Source organism: Nerophis lumbriciformis, linkage group LG02 (genome assembly GCF_033978685.3).
Source record: "Nerophis lumbriciformis linkage group LG02, RoL_Nlum_v2.1, whole genome shotgun sequence".
NCBI classification, from domain to species: domain Eukaryota; kingdom Metazoa; phylum Chordata; class Actinopteri; order Syngnathiformes; family Syngnathidae; genus Nerophis; species Nerophis lumbriciformis.
This window is the reverse complement of record NC_084549.2, coordinates 22200092-22215881: the sequence shown is the minus strand read 5'-3', so window position 1 is coordinate 22215881 and position 15790 is coordinate 22200092. Positions and strand designations below refer to the sequence as shown.

General features: G+C 41.0%; 1 protein-coding gene across 10 annotated transcripts in view; it reads right to left on the bottom strand.

Moving 5' to 3' along the window:
- Window positions 1-15790, bottom strand: part of adgrb3 (adhesion G protein-coupled receptor B3) — a 355792-nt gene that overhangs the window by 271091 nt on the left and 68911 nt on the right. The gene's annotated exons all lie outside the window — the stretch shown is intronic.

Genomic DNA, 15790 nt, shown 5'->3' with positions numbered 1-15790 from the left:
ACAAGTCCATGTCAGAAAACCAAAAAAATTAGCTGAACTTCACCAATTTTATCAAGAGGAGTTGTCAACAATTCAACCAGAAGCTTGTGGATGGCTACCAAAAGCACCTTATTGCAGTGAAACTTGCCAAGTGACATGTAACCAAATATTAACATTGCTGTATGTATACTTTTGACCCAGCAGATTTGGTCACATTTTCAGTAGACCCATAATAAATTCATAAAAGAACCAAACTTCATGAATGTTTTTAGTGACCAACAAGTATGTGCTCCAATCACTCTATCACAAAAAAAAATAAGAGTTGTAGAAATTATTGAAAACTCAAGACAGCCATGACATTATGTTCTTTACAAATGTAAATGACCATGACTGTAGCAAGGCTCCAGTGTCCAGCCATAGATGTGCACGTACAACACTTAAAACATGTAACATATTAGTGTGTGGAATTAAAATGGGTCAAGCAAAGTAATCAAACAATGTACTAATATGGAATGTGTAAATTAAAAATGCTTTGAATAGTGAAAAAGGGTTAGGTTTAAATTAGCTCTGCTTCTTCCTGCGAGAACATGTTGTAATTAGAAGCCATACGTAATGTATTATATTGTAACGGTATGTATGTTCAAAATAAATGAAAACCATAACCAGAGGAACATCTAATCTAATACATTTGTATGCACGTCTAACACTGAAGACATTTAGCATATCAGTATGTTAAATTAAATTTGTCATGTCTGTTGATCATGTTTTGTTTAAGTCATGTTCTGTTTGGTTTTTAGACCCTCCATGCCAAGATCAAGACCCTCCATGCCAAGACCAAGCTTCGCCGCCTGACGCACCACGCCAAGCTTCACCGCCTGCCACGATGACGATTCATCCACCTCCTCGTCGGCCACGAATGTGGCCATTCCATGGGCGTCCGCCACGCCATGTTCGCCGACCTCCTCGTCGGCCACGGATGTGGCCATTCCAAGGTCGCCCACCTCGCCGGGTACAGCGGCGCTCTACACGTCGCCGCCACCTAACTCTGCCCCGGTGGATACGGGGACACATGGTCTGGCGACCCATCGCCATGTCCCCCTCCCGCCCTCCCATGACTATTGATCATTGTTTTGTTTTTATTTTATGGACATCTAGTATCTGTCTTTAAGGGAGGGGCTCTGTCATGTCTGTTGATCATGTTTTGTTTAAGTCATGTTCTGTTTAATTTTTGGACACTTAGTTCCTGCTTTTTCACTCTTGTTTTGTCACCATAGCAACCATTAGTTTTCACCTGTCCTCATGTCACATTGTAGATTGTCACTGAAGGCATCATAACTATGACACCTGTGAAGTGAAAACTCTTTCAGGTGACTACCTCTTGAAGCTCATCAAGAGAATGCTAAGAGTGTGCAAAACAGTAATCAGCGCAAAGGGTGGCTATTTTGAAGAATTTAGAATTTAAAACATGTTTTCAGTTATTTCACCTTTTTTTGTTAAGTACACAACTCCACGTGTGTTCATTCATAGTTGTGATGCCTTCAGTGACAATCTACAATGTAAATAGTCATGAAAATAAAGAAAACTCATTGAATGAGAAGGTGTGTCCAAACGTTTAATATATATATATATATATATATATATATATATATATATATATATATATATATATATATATATGCATATATATATATATACACATATAAATATATATATATATATATATATATATATATACATATATACATATATACATATATATATATATATATATATATATATATATATATATATATATATATATATATACATATAAATATATATATATATATATATATATATATACATACATATATACATATATATATATATATATATATATATATATATATATATATATATATATATATATATATATATATATATACACACATATATATATATATATATATATATATATATATATATATATATATATATATATATATATATATATATATATATATATATATATATACACATGTTTACTTATTATAATACTATTATATTATAATAATATAATAGATATATATTTAGTGTGTAATCATGTCACTGCTATTTAAGCCTTTCTGTGTCTGTTGATCGTCCTGGTGACATATCCTATCTATCTTATCATACCATGCTACTTCTGACACCCCTGCTACCTCATTTTGTCTTCTTGTTACCATAGTTCCATGCCAAGTAAGTTTTTGTTTTTTGTTCATAGTTTCTGCCTTTGTGCAAGTTTTGTTTCGTTAGTCAAGTTTGTTCTCCGCCATTGTGCGCGCCTTTTGTTTGCTTCCTTTTTTGTAGTTTGTTAGTGTTTAAAATAAAATATGTCACTACATTCACGCCATGTCCGGTCCAAGTTCACTTGCATCTCGGGAAAACAACCACTCCATAGTCCACGTCCTGACACAATTATGGAACGGATTGTGCAAAGATGTTAAACAATGCACTAACATGATCCAGTTTAAGAGGCTGTGCAAACTGCAAGTGTTTACAAAGTACAAGAAAGAAGAACCTTGATAAACATCTTGCTGAAAATTTGATATTCATCTCATATGTGAACCATGACTTGGTGAGGCTGGGACATGAACATATTTGTATTTTATTGTCAGGTTGCTGAGATGTAAAAAAAAAAAAAAAAAAAACAGCCTCCACTAGCATGTTCCTTTCCCAAGGCCTGCACTCAGCGAGGTAACACCACGACTGAGTTGCATCAGAGACTTTCCCCTTCGGGTCTCGCTGAGCTCAGCCAACCGTTCTGGAATGTTTTTGACAATTCCGATATTGAGCCAGGAGATATTTGGACAACGTGGGCGAGCAGACGTGTGGAAGTTTAGTGCGGCGATCTCCATTCCGCAGCGTGAGCATCCTCTTCCTCCTCATCATCATCATCATCATCATCTCGACAATAGTGTAGGTAATCGTTGCCATTATGAGATTGTTTTGCTGACAGTCAACACACGTATACCCCGGCGGATACTGTATGCAGGAGCATGTTACATCACCACCCTGGAGTAAGAACACTGATTGATCTGAATTACAAGCGATTGCAATTCCTCCACAGATGCGTTGCATCATTATGGAACACACACACACACACACACACACACACACACACACACACACACACACACACACACACACACACACACACACACACACACAACTGATATGTGGTGTTCTTCCAGTTTTTAATTGTTCTATTGGAGGTCCCCACCTAAATTGTATGCCAGATCTCACATGTGGGCTGCAAAAAAACAGCACAAATGCCTGCATGCACTTTTTGCCCTGCAGCCCAACTTGTTCACAGTGGAAATCACAGAACACTCTTTTATTTTATGTGTGTCCTCGAGCAGAGAGCCTATTTGGATGTTGCTGTTGTTGGCTGGTGCTTTATTTGTGCCTGTCCTACAAATGTCCCTCATCATTTTCCTTTCTACACAAAGCTTTGATTTATTGGCCCCAGAAAACAGATGTACAGTAGGAAAGGGACGAGTATGGCCCCATTTGTCGCGGTATACCTGACACATGAAACACGACCAACTGGGGTGGTGCAGTAACCAGTCCAAACCCCGGCCCGTGGGCATACTTACCAACCTTGAGACCTCCAATTTCGGGAGGTGGGGGATGGGGGCGGGGGGCGTGGTTGGGGGCGGGGGCGGGGGCGGGGGCGTGGTTGGGGGCGTGGTTAAGAGGGGAGGAGTATATTTATAGCTAGAATTCACCAAGTCAAGTATTTCATATATATATATATATATATATATATATATATATATATATATATATATATATATATATATATATATATATCCCCGCGACCCTGAAGGGAATAAGCGGTAGAAAATGGATGGATGGATATATATATATATATATATATATATATATATATATATATATATATATATATATATATATATATATATATATATATATATAAGAAATACTTGACTTTCAGTTAATTCTAGCTATAAATATATATATATATATATATATATATATATATATATATATATATATATATATATATATATAAAAAACACTTGACTTTCAGTGAATTCTAGCTATAAATATATATATATATATATATATATATATATATATATATATATATATATATATATATAAAAATAAATACATAAATAATGTAATATATATATATATAAAAATAAAATAAATACTTGAATTTCAGTGTTCATTTATTTACACATATACACACAGATAACACTCATCTACTCATTGTTGAGTTAAGGGTTGAATTGTCCATCCTTGTTCTATTCTCTGTCACTATTTTTCTAAACATGCTGAACACCCTCTCTGATGATGCATTGCTGTGTGGCACGGACAAAAGTGCTTTCATCAAATGCACTAGATGGCAGTATTGTCCTGTTTAAGAGTGTCACAACATTGCTGTTTACGGCAGACGAACTGCTTTACTGTAGACGAAAACTTGACTGCTGTTGTTGTGTGTTGTTACCGCGCTGGGAGGACGTTAATGAAACTGCCTAACAATAAACCCACATAAGAAACCAAGAACTCGCCCTCGATCATTCTACAGTTATAATGATTGGGCAGGCACGTTGTTTATATTGTGGGAAAGCGGACTCAGGTCCGCATGGAGCTGGAGGGGGCGTGGCCTCCAGCTCCGCCTGAATTTCGGGAGATTTTCGCGAGAAAATTTGTCCCGTTAGGTTTTCGGGAGAGGCGCTGAATTTCGGGAGTCTCCCAGAAAATCCGGGAGGGTTGGCAAGTATGCCCGTGGGCCAAATGCGACCCGCCTGCATCTTCAATTTGGCCCGCGAGAGACAGCAGGTTCAATTACAGTTCAATTTCAAAGAGCAACCTGGCCGCCGGGGTGTTTTTTTCATTTTAAATTTAAATACCCAAGGTTCTGACAGATAGCAAATCGTCACCATTTTGTGGACAATGTGAGACATTTAGTCAGTGTTGATGACGTGTTCTTCACAAGCATAGCAATTAGTTGTACGACCCAATCCAAACAACCTTTCCTAGTCATGTTGCAGAAATAAATTAATCCAGCACAAAAAGTCAACACACATGGTCACACATCCATCCATCCATTTTCTACCGCTTGTCCCTTTTGGGGTTGCGGGGGGTGCTGGAGTCTATCTCAGTTACAATCGGGCGGAAGGCGGTGTACACCCTGGACAAGTCGCCACCTCATCACAGGGCCAACACAGATAGACAGACAACATTCACACTCACATTCACACACTAGGGCCAATTTAGTGTTGCCAATCAACCTATCCCCAGGTGCATGTCTTTGGAGGTGGGAGGAAGCCGGAGTACCCGGAGGGAACCCACGCAGTCACGGGGAGAACATGCAAACTCCACACAGAAAAATCCCGAGCCCGGGATTGAACTCAGGACTACTCAGGTACGTATTGTGAGGCAGATGCACTAACCCCTCTGCCACCGTGTTGCCCTCGGTCACACATGACACAAAAAAAAACGGGCCATTGCCATAAAAAAAATCAAAATTACACCTATTTAAATACATTGCAAGGAATGATCGGAAAAATGCAAAACACTCTCTCCACATTTATCCATGTTTGACTTTTAGCTGTTTGATATTTGTGATTGATTACAAAGCTCTAAAAAGGTCGTCACAGAAGTAAACAAGGTAAGAGTTGAACTTTCACATACTCTTAATATTCATTTATAATATTTACTAATTATATATCCATTATATTATTATAATATAATAGTATTATAATAAGTAAACATATATATATATTTATATATATATATATATATATATATATATATATATATATATATATATATATATATATATATATATATATTACACGTTTGGACACACCTTCTCATTCAATGAGTTTTCTTTATTTTCATGACTATTTACATTGTAGATTGTCACTGAAGGCATCAAAACTATGAATGAACACACATGGAGTTGTGTACTTAACAAAAAAAGGTGAAATAACTGAAAACATGTTTTACATTCTAAATTCTTCAAAATAGCCACCCTTTGCTTTGATTACTGTTTTGCACACTCTTAGCATTCTCTCGATGAGCTTCAAGAGGTAGTCACCTGAAAGAGTTTTCACTTCACAGGTGTCATAGTTTTGATGCCTTCAGTGACAATCTACAATGTATATAGTCATGAAAATAAAGAAAACGCATTGAAATGAGAAGGTGCGTCTGTATATATATATGTATATAGCCTATATATATATATATGTATATATATATATATATATATATATATATATATATATATATATATATATATATATATATATATATATATATTTATATATATATATACATATATATATGGTTACTTTGCATGCAGTCGGCCAATTTTTTAGCCCAATGTGGCCCATCAGTAAAAAAAAATGTGGACACTCCTGCAGTAGAGTGTTGAAAATCTTAAAATGTGTTATGTGGAAATTCCAACGTTGACCACGTGGCTATGTTGAGTGGCGTTTTCCATCGTTTTTAGCACATTGCATCCCTCTTCTTTTCACGCGAGATCCACCAAAGAATGGCGCCATATGAATCACTTTCCTACTGTAGGAGCCCGTGTTGGTTCCGGTCCCATCCTACAGACTGTCAGGTGTGTAAGGCAGAGCCTGACTGAATTCCCAAATGGACTGGCGCCATCAGCGCACCAGGCCAGACTGATGAATCCAAAATCTGCAATGAGATTTCTGCCTCTCGGGCCGCAACAGCTTTGCTAAAGCCCGTGTGAAACAGCCCTTGATGTGTGTCCCCTACTTTTAAAGCACAAGGTTTATTTAGCAGGCCCCCCACGTTCCGGGGGAGGGCGAGGCCTGTCCGACAGGGGCTCTCAAACTACTGCTTGTTTCTGACTATAATAAGAACATGCTGTGCTCTTTTAATTATTCAATATGTGTCGCTAGCGAGAAAGAAAAAAAAACAAACTAAGGACCACCCATCAGATAATGTGTTGGCTTTGGCAGAGTAAACACCCACACAAATCTGTCATCGCCTTAATGCATGTGTGTGTGTGTGTGCTGTGTTTTTCTAAGTAGATTAAATCCATTTTTGAGATGCCCTAACCTACGTCAAACATATTTGGCCTTTTTTAAAGTAAAATATATTGAAATGAAAAAAGAAATGTCGCTGTATATGTTAAAAAAAAATGGCTTTTGCAAAAGCAATTTGTCTCAAGTGGTGCAGTGACATTATTCACAGGGTTGGACCACTGGGCGCAAAAAAGTCAGGAAGCAGCAGTAAGTTAACAAAAGAAGGCCAGCCTTCACGTGAAGCCTGTTTAGTCTGCATTCCTGCTGCGGTTCATTTAAAATGGCAGCTTGCTTCAGATAAGATTGGATGTTCTTTGAGAAATGTTAATTTTTTTCTTCTTGTTACACCATGAAAAACTTAAGTATTTAGCCATAGAAAGTAAGAATTGAAGAATATGTACAATCGCACCGAATTCTAGGCCCCCATATACAAGACTATAAAGGGCGCCGCTCCATACACACACATGGTATTTTTTTTTTTTACAAGCACTGAAAACTAACCATCGCATACATTTGGTTGAAACCAGCTTTTTAAAACACAGGTAAACGCCTCAATTAGGTTTCCCACTTTATACAGATGTGATTTACATATCTAAAACATTTCTATGTACAAACCCCGTTTCCATATGAGTTGGGAAATTGTGTTTGATATAAATATAAACGGAATACAATGATTTGCAAATAAATGATAAATGGGTTGTACTTGTATAGCGCTTTTCTACCTTCAAGGTACTCAAAGCGCTTTGACACTACTTCCACATTTACCCATTCACACACACATTCACACACTGATGGCGGGAGCTGCCATGCAAGGCGCTAACCAGCACCCATCAGGAGCAAGGGTGAAGTGTCTTGCTCAAGGACACAACGGACATGACGAGGTTGGTACTAGGTGGGGATTGAACCAGGGACCCTCGGGTTGCGTACGGCCACTCTCCCACTGCGCCACACCGTCCCTTTTCAACCCATATTCAATTGAATGCACTACAAAAACAACATATTTGATGTTCAAACTCATAAACTTTATTTATTTTTTTGCAAATAATAATTAACTAAGAATTTCATGGCTGCAACACGTGCCAAAGTAGTTGGGAAAGGGCATGTTCACCAATGTGTTACATGGCCTTTCCTTTGAACAACACTCAGTAAACGTTTGGGAACTGAGGAGACACATTTCTGAAGCTTCTCAGGTGGAATTATTTCCCATTCTTGCTTGATGTACAACTTAAGTTGTTCAACAGTCCGGGGGTCTCCGTTGTGGTATTTTAGGCTTCATAATGTCATGACTTGGACTGTGGAGTTTTTGTTTTCCCAAGATGCAAGAGAATTTGGATCGGACATGGCTTGAAGGTGGGTACATGATTTATTTAACACTATAACTACAAAGAAAGGATCAAACAAAAAGCGCGCACAGGGGCGAAGGTACGAAACTAGACTATAAAACACAAAACTTGCACATTGGCAGAAACTATGAACAATTAAACAAAACACTAACTGTGGCTTAATAAACAAACTTACTGTGGCATGGGATCGTGAACAGGGCTTGAAACGCGAGGATAGCAGGGTGAGAAAGGCTATGACTCCAGGACGAACAACAGAAAATGAAAAGCTTAAATAACACATACATGATTAACAACAGGTGCGTGACTCAAAACAGGTGCGTGACATGACAGGTGAAACTAATGGGTAACTATGGTGACAAGACAAGGGAGTGAAAAGCCAGAAACTAAACACAACATGACTTAAAACAAAACATGATTACCCAGACATGACAGAACCCCCCCCTTACGGACAGATCCCAGATGTTCAAGAAAAGAATTAACAAGAGTCATGGGAGGGCGGGAGGGGGACATGGCGGTGGGTCGCCAGCCCAAGTGGCCCCGAATCCATCGAGGCATAGTCATGTGGCGGCGGCAAGTGGAACGCCGCTGCAGCAGGCGAGGTGGGCGACCCGGGACGGGCCACATCCATGGCCGACTGGGAGGTGGGCGCACTTGGCGTGGCGGGCGACCAGGTAGCGGCCATATCCGTGGCCGACGAGGAGACAGCCGCGTGGTCATCTTTGCAGGCGTGGAAGCTCGGCGTGGCACGTCAGGCGGCGAAGCTCGGCGTGGCACGTCAGGCGGCGAAGCTCGGCGTGGGTCTTAGTCTTGGCGTGGCGGGTCTTGGTCTTGGCGTGGCGGGTCTTGGTCTTGGCATGGCGGGTCTTGGTCTTGGCATGGCGGGTCTTGGTCTTGGCATGGCGGGTCTTGGTCTTGGCATGGCGGGTCTTGGTCTTGGTGTGGGTCTTGGTGTGGGTCTTGGTGTGGGTCTTGGTCTTGGCATGGCGGGTCTTGGTCTTGGTCTTGGTGTGGGTCTTGGTGTCGTCGAGCTACGACTGGCGGCACTTGGCGTCTTGGAGCTGCGACTGGCGGCACTTGGCGTCTTGGAGCTGCGACTGGCGGCACTTGGCGTCTTGGAGCTGCGACTGGCGGCACTTGGCGTCTTGGAGCTGCGACTGGCGGCACTTGGCGTCGTTGAGCTGCGACTGGCGGCACTTGGCGTCGTTGAGCTGCGACTGGCGGCACTTGGCGTCGTTGAGCTGGTACCGGAGCTTGGCGTGGTGGGTCTTGGTCTTGGTCTTGGCGTGGAGGGTCTTGGTCTTGAACTTGGCGTGGAGGGTCTTGGTCTTGGCGTGGAGGAGCTGGTGCTAGCCTTGGTGCGGCGACAGGTGCTAGCCTTGGAGCAGCTAGCCGTGGAGCAGGTGGAGGTGGCCTAGCTGGGGGTTGCGGCTTGGCAGGTCGGAAGACTGGTGAGGGCGATCGTGCTGGAGGCTGTGGCTTGACAGGTCGGAAGACTGGTGAGGGCGGTCGTGCTGGAGGCTGTGGCTTGACGGGTCGGAAGACTGGTGAGGGCGGTCGTGCTGGAGGCTGTGACTTGACAGGTCGGAAGACTGGTGGTGGCGGCCGTGCTGGAGGCTGTGGCTTGGCATGGTGATGCCGAGCCACCCCACCAACACAGCTCCCGACCCCAGCCCCCCCTCAAGGGGCGGATACCAGACGAGCTCCCTGCGGTCTGGAACTCTCTGTAGGGGTGGGCGGAGGAGGGCAGAAACTTCCCCATTAAATTGTCCAAATTGTCTTTTTTGTACCTGTGTTTTTGTGGATGAAAAAATTTTTTTTTGTGACTTGGGCGTGACTTGAGTCCTGGGGGGCGGGGCATGAAATTTGGGTGGCTTGTCTTGACAGGATCTAATGTTCAAAATCATATTTTGGTAGTGTTGAATCATGGTCATGGGATTGGAGTCTTTTGCTGGAGGTGAGTGATCAAAAGAAAAAGAGTTGAAAAAAAAATCCTGGTCTGTGACGTCATTTTGGAGCTGCGGAGCTGGCAGCAGCCTGCTTCCGCCCGGAGTGGGAGGAGCCTGCGGGAGCGCTGCGTGCGGTCTGCTCGCCTTCCCTGACTTCCTCGGTCTGGAGCGGCGCTTCCGGGATTGCGGTGACGCAGCCTCGTCCTCGGACCAAATGGAGCTAATAGGAATAAGCTTCCCATTTGGCCCCCACGTCAGGTCTCGCTCCGCCATGGCTCCTAACGACTCCCAACTTCCTTCTTCGACCAAATTCTTTGCGAGAAAGCGATTTGCTGGAGTCATATTGTCAGGACTTGGACTGTGGAGTTTTTGTTTTCCCAAGATGCAAGAGAATTTGGATCGGACATGGCTTGAAGGTGGGTACATGATTTATTTAACACTATAACTACAAAGAAAGGATCAAACAAAAAGCGCGCACAGGGGCGGAGGTACAAAACTAGACTATAAAACACAAAACTTGCACATTGGCAGAAACTATGAACAATTAAACAAAACACTAACTGTGGCTTAATAAACAAACTTACTGTGGCATGGGATCGTGAACAGGGCTTGAAACGCGAGGATAGCAGGGTGAGAAAGGCTATGACTCCAGGACGAACAACAGAAAATGAAAAGCTTAAATAACACATACATGATTAACAACAGGTGCGTGACTCAAAACAGGTGCGTGACATGACAGGTGAAACTAATGGGTAACTATGGTGACAAGACAAGGGAGTGAAAAGCCAGAAACTAAACAAAACATGACTTAAAACAAAACATGATTACCCAGACATGACACATAATGCGCCACACATTTTCAATGGGAGACAGGTCTGGACTACAGGCAGGCCAGTCTAGTACCCACACTCTTTTACTATGAAGCCACGTTGATGTAACACGTGGCTTGGCATTGTCTTGCTGAAATAAGCAGGGGCGTCCATGGTAACGTTGCTTGGATGGCAACATATGTTGCTCCAAAACCTGTATGTACCTTTCAGCATTAATGGCGCCTTAACAGATGTGTAAGTTACCCATGTTTTGGGCACTAATACACCCCCATACCATCACAGATGCTGGCTTTTCAACTTTGCGCCTATAACAATCCGGATGGTTCTTTTCCTCTTTGGTCCGGAGGACACGACGTCCACAGTTTCCAAAAACAATTTGAAATGTGGACTCGTCAGACCACAGAACACTTTTCCACTTTGTATCAGTCCATCTTAGATGAGCTCAGGCCCAGCGAAGCCGACTGCGTTTCTGGGTGTTGTTGATAAACGGTTTTCGCCTTGCATAGGAGAGTTTTAACTTGCACTTACAGATGTAGCGACCAACTGTAGTTACTGACAGTGGGTTTCTGAAGTGTTTCTGAGCCCATGTGGTGATATCCTTTACACACTGATGTCACTTGTTGATGCGGTACAGCCTAAGGGATCGAAAGTCACGGGCTTAGCTCCTTACGTGCAGTGATTTCTCCAGATTCTCTGAACCCTTTGATGATATTACGGACCGTAGATGGTGAAATCCCTAAATTCCTTGAGAAATGTTTTTATTAAACTGTTCAACAATTAGCTTACGCATTTGTTGACAAAGTGGTGACCCTCGCCCCATCTTTGTTTGTGAATGACTGAGCATTTCATGGAATCTACTTTTATACCCAATCTTGGCACCCACCTGTTCCCAATTTGCCTGTTCACCTGTGAGATGTTCCAAATAAGTGTTTGATGAGCATTCCTCAACTTTATTAGTATTTATTGCCACCTTTCCCAACTTCTTTGTCACGTGTTGCTGGCATCAAATTCTAAAGTTAATGATTATTTGCAAAAAAAAAAAAGTTTATCAGTTTGAACATCAAATATGTTGTCTTTGTAGCACATTCAACTGAATATGGGTTGAAAATGATTTGCAAATCATTGTATTCCGTTTATATTTACATCTAACACAATTTCCCAACTCATATGGAAACGGGGTTTGTAATTTCATGCTGTGTGTTGAATTGTTTCAGCATATCGCTCGCATGTCCTCCTTTTGATGAAATAGCAACCTAGCAATTATTACAAGTAATGCTGTTGCAAAATTTTCTGGTAAAATGTAGCCAAACTTTGAAACATTTAGACTGCCTGGGCGCCACGTTGCGCCATGTTGTTGTCTGACGTCACTATGCGCCTTGCCTAATGACGTCATTCCCGCCCGCAGGAATTGTTAAGGGAATCATTTGAAAAATTGGCAAGCGATTCCAAGGAATTGAAACACTGGGAAGATGTCAGGACTTGGACTATGGCGTGGTTTGTTCTCCCGTGGTGCAAATGATTTGGACCAGACATGGCGTGAAGGTGAAGACATATTTCATTTTAACACTCAAAAAAAAGAAACAAACAAAAGGCGCTCACAGTGGAGGTACAAAACTTGGCTATAAACACAAAACTTGTACAAAGGCAGAAACTATGAACAACAAAAAATAAACAAAAACTTACTTGGCATGGAACCGGCATGAAAAAAGAGCAGCAAGGGTCTTAAGGGTGTGTGGAGAGTGTGCAGAAGCATAAATGTGGGATGTCGTCAGAACGACAAACTGAAAACAATGAACTTAAATACTATAGACATGATTAGTGAAAGCAGGTGCGTGACTCAAAACGTGAAACAGGTGTGTGACGTGACAGGTGAAAACTAATGGTTGCTATGGTGACAAAACAAAAGTGCACAAGAAGAACCCTAAAAACAAAACCGAACATGACTAAAACAAAACATGATCACACAGACATGACAGAAGAGGTTCTCAAGTCCCATCCCTAGTAGGCTTGTAAGTAGCCTTATACGTCCTTAATTTGATTTTTAGCAAACTTATTCTTGAACTTTCACGGCAATATTTATTTTATGTTAACATTTAAAGGAGCACTGCGTGTTACGTGATTTAATGAAATCAGAAACGGGTGGACATGAAGAAGTCGGGGAAGGCATTATTGCCCAAAATCAACACATTGATGAAGAAATGACGTGAGCCTGTTTGAAAAATGTCTCAACTTTAGTGCATTTCGACAATATTGTTTGTGTGTTGAGTCATTTTCAGTGGATAGTAAATCTATATTTCTATATAAGCTATACACTGACTACTCCAAACTGTATCCAAGGTACATACTTTCCACAGTATTGTGTCTTGACTAGACAGGTTGCTGTGATGTGAGGGTCCTACTCCCTTGTCTGAGATGATATGCAATATACGTTTGTGTCCATTCATTTAGCAGAATAACATTTGAGAGGTCAGAGGTCACCGATGATGGACCTGAATCAAGGAGAAGCAGTTGATTTCAAAACGGTTTGACGGGCATGACGTCAGTGTTCTGTGAACACCACATTCAACCAAGCGTGTCTTTATGGATCATGCTTGGTACACTGCGGCACAGAAATGCTGAAGCAGAAAATTGCCTTCCCCAAACACTTCCCCCATTGTAGGAAGCATATCATTGTCAACAGTGTACAGTCTTCCCTTCAACTCCTGATTTACTAATTAACTGATTAGGACAATTTTAAATATTGCAGAAACTGACCTGTTCTTTTTTGCTTTTGCCTTTAAAGGGGAACTGCACTTTTTTTTTGGAATTGCCTTATGAAAGACATGACGACAGATGAATTTTTTCTTTCATGTATTCTAAATATTAAGTAAATTTTATCAAAAGTCCTCTTACATTGGAGCCTATGGGAGCCGTTAAATTCTGCCTGTAGAGCCCCTAAAAAACATCCAAACACCTCTACTAGGGTTTTCTATACATGATGTAAGTATATATCAGGGGTCGGCAACCCAAAATGTTGAAAGAGCCATATTGGACCAAAAATACAAAAACAAAATTGTCTGGAGCCGCAAAAAATTAAAAGCCATATTACATACAGATAGTGTGTCATGAGGTATAAATTGAATTAAGAGGACTTAAAAGAAACTACATGACCTCAAATATACCTACAAATGAGGCATAATGATGCAATATGTACATATAGCCAGCCTAAAAAGCATGTTAGCATCGATTAGCTTGCAGTCATGCAGTGACCAAATATGTCTGAATAGCACTCCACACAAGTCAATAACATCAATAAAACTCTCCTTTGTGCAATCATGCACAACGTTTAAAGTTTGGTGGACAAAATGAGACAGAAAAAGAAGTGGCATAAAACACGTCCTCGAAAGTCGGAGAAAGTTATACATGTAAACAAACTACGGTGAGTTCAAGGACCGCCAAAATGAGTAGGACAAAACGGCGCTCGCCAAATACTCGAATCAGTGAAGCATGTTTAATACAAACAGTGTGCTTTATAACAATTAGGGAGGTTTGTGTCATGGTTGTCCTCCTACAGAAACTATATTAAAACAAAAAATATTTTTTTTCCCCTCATCTTTTTCTATTTTTCATACATTTTTGAAATATTTTCAGAGAGCCACTAGGGCGGTGCTCCAGAGCCGCGGGTTGCCGACCCCTGGTATATATGTAATGTAGTCACGGGCACATTTATAATAACATTTAATATTGATGTATTTCGATCATTAATTTCAAAAACCCATCACATTGTTTTCTTCTTTTTTTTCTTCATCACTGATTATTACTCACTGCAGACTTCAAGAGAGCCAACAAACATAATAAAACATCACTTACTGCACAAGGTCTGCTGTCATTGGGATGCTGATTGGTATATTTGAATTGAATATATTGGATTGATATATTCCCATTTAGATGTAAAATGTGTCATAATCCTCGCGAAGAGGTGGGGGGGGGTAAGCATTTTTCTTGTTGTTTTTGCCAGTTCCAGGTCTGTCAAAGTGTCCTAACTTGTCAGATTATATCCTCAGCCATCTACTGTCCAGGTAAGATGCATGATTTATCATCTAGAATAAACCTACAGGGAGCAAGGAAGCGAGGAAGCAGCAGACCACTCGATGATGTAAGAACATGGAAGTGATCACGTCGCCGTTGTAAATAGTTTGTCTGCGTTAGCACTTATAATAACAATATCACTAATACTTGGCTAATATTCAAGTCACAAAATTTAAATGGGGTATTGTTGGCGCTTTATTAATGGTTATTTATCGGATTTTATGGGCGGAATAGTGGAGCTGCCATTGGCTCTTTTATTTAAATGTATTTAATATTTAGAATGCACAAAAAAAAAAATCCATGTCGTCATGTCTTTCGTAATGATTGTGAACGATAGGCAAAATCTAAAAAAAAAGTGCAGTTCTCCTTTAAGGCCATAGAAACACGGATAAGGCTACTGTCATGATCCGTTGCCCAGGTCATGTTTTGTTTAGTTTGATAGTTCCTTAGTTGTTTGGTTCTGTTTCAGCACCCTTCCATCCATCCATTTTCTACAGCTTATCCTTTTCGGAGTCGCGGAGGGTGCCGGAGCCTATCTCGGCTACAATCGGGCGGAAGTCAGGGTA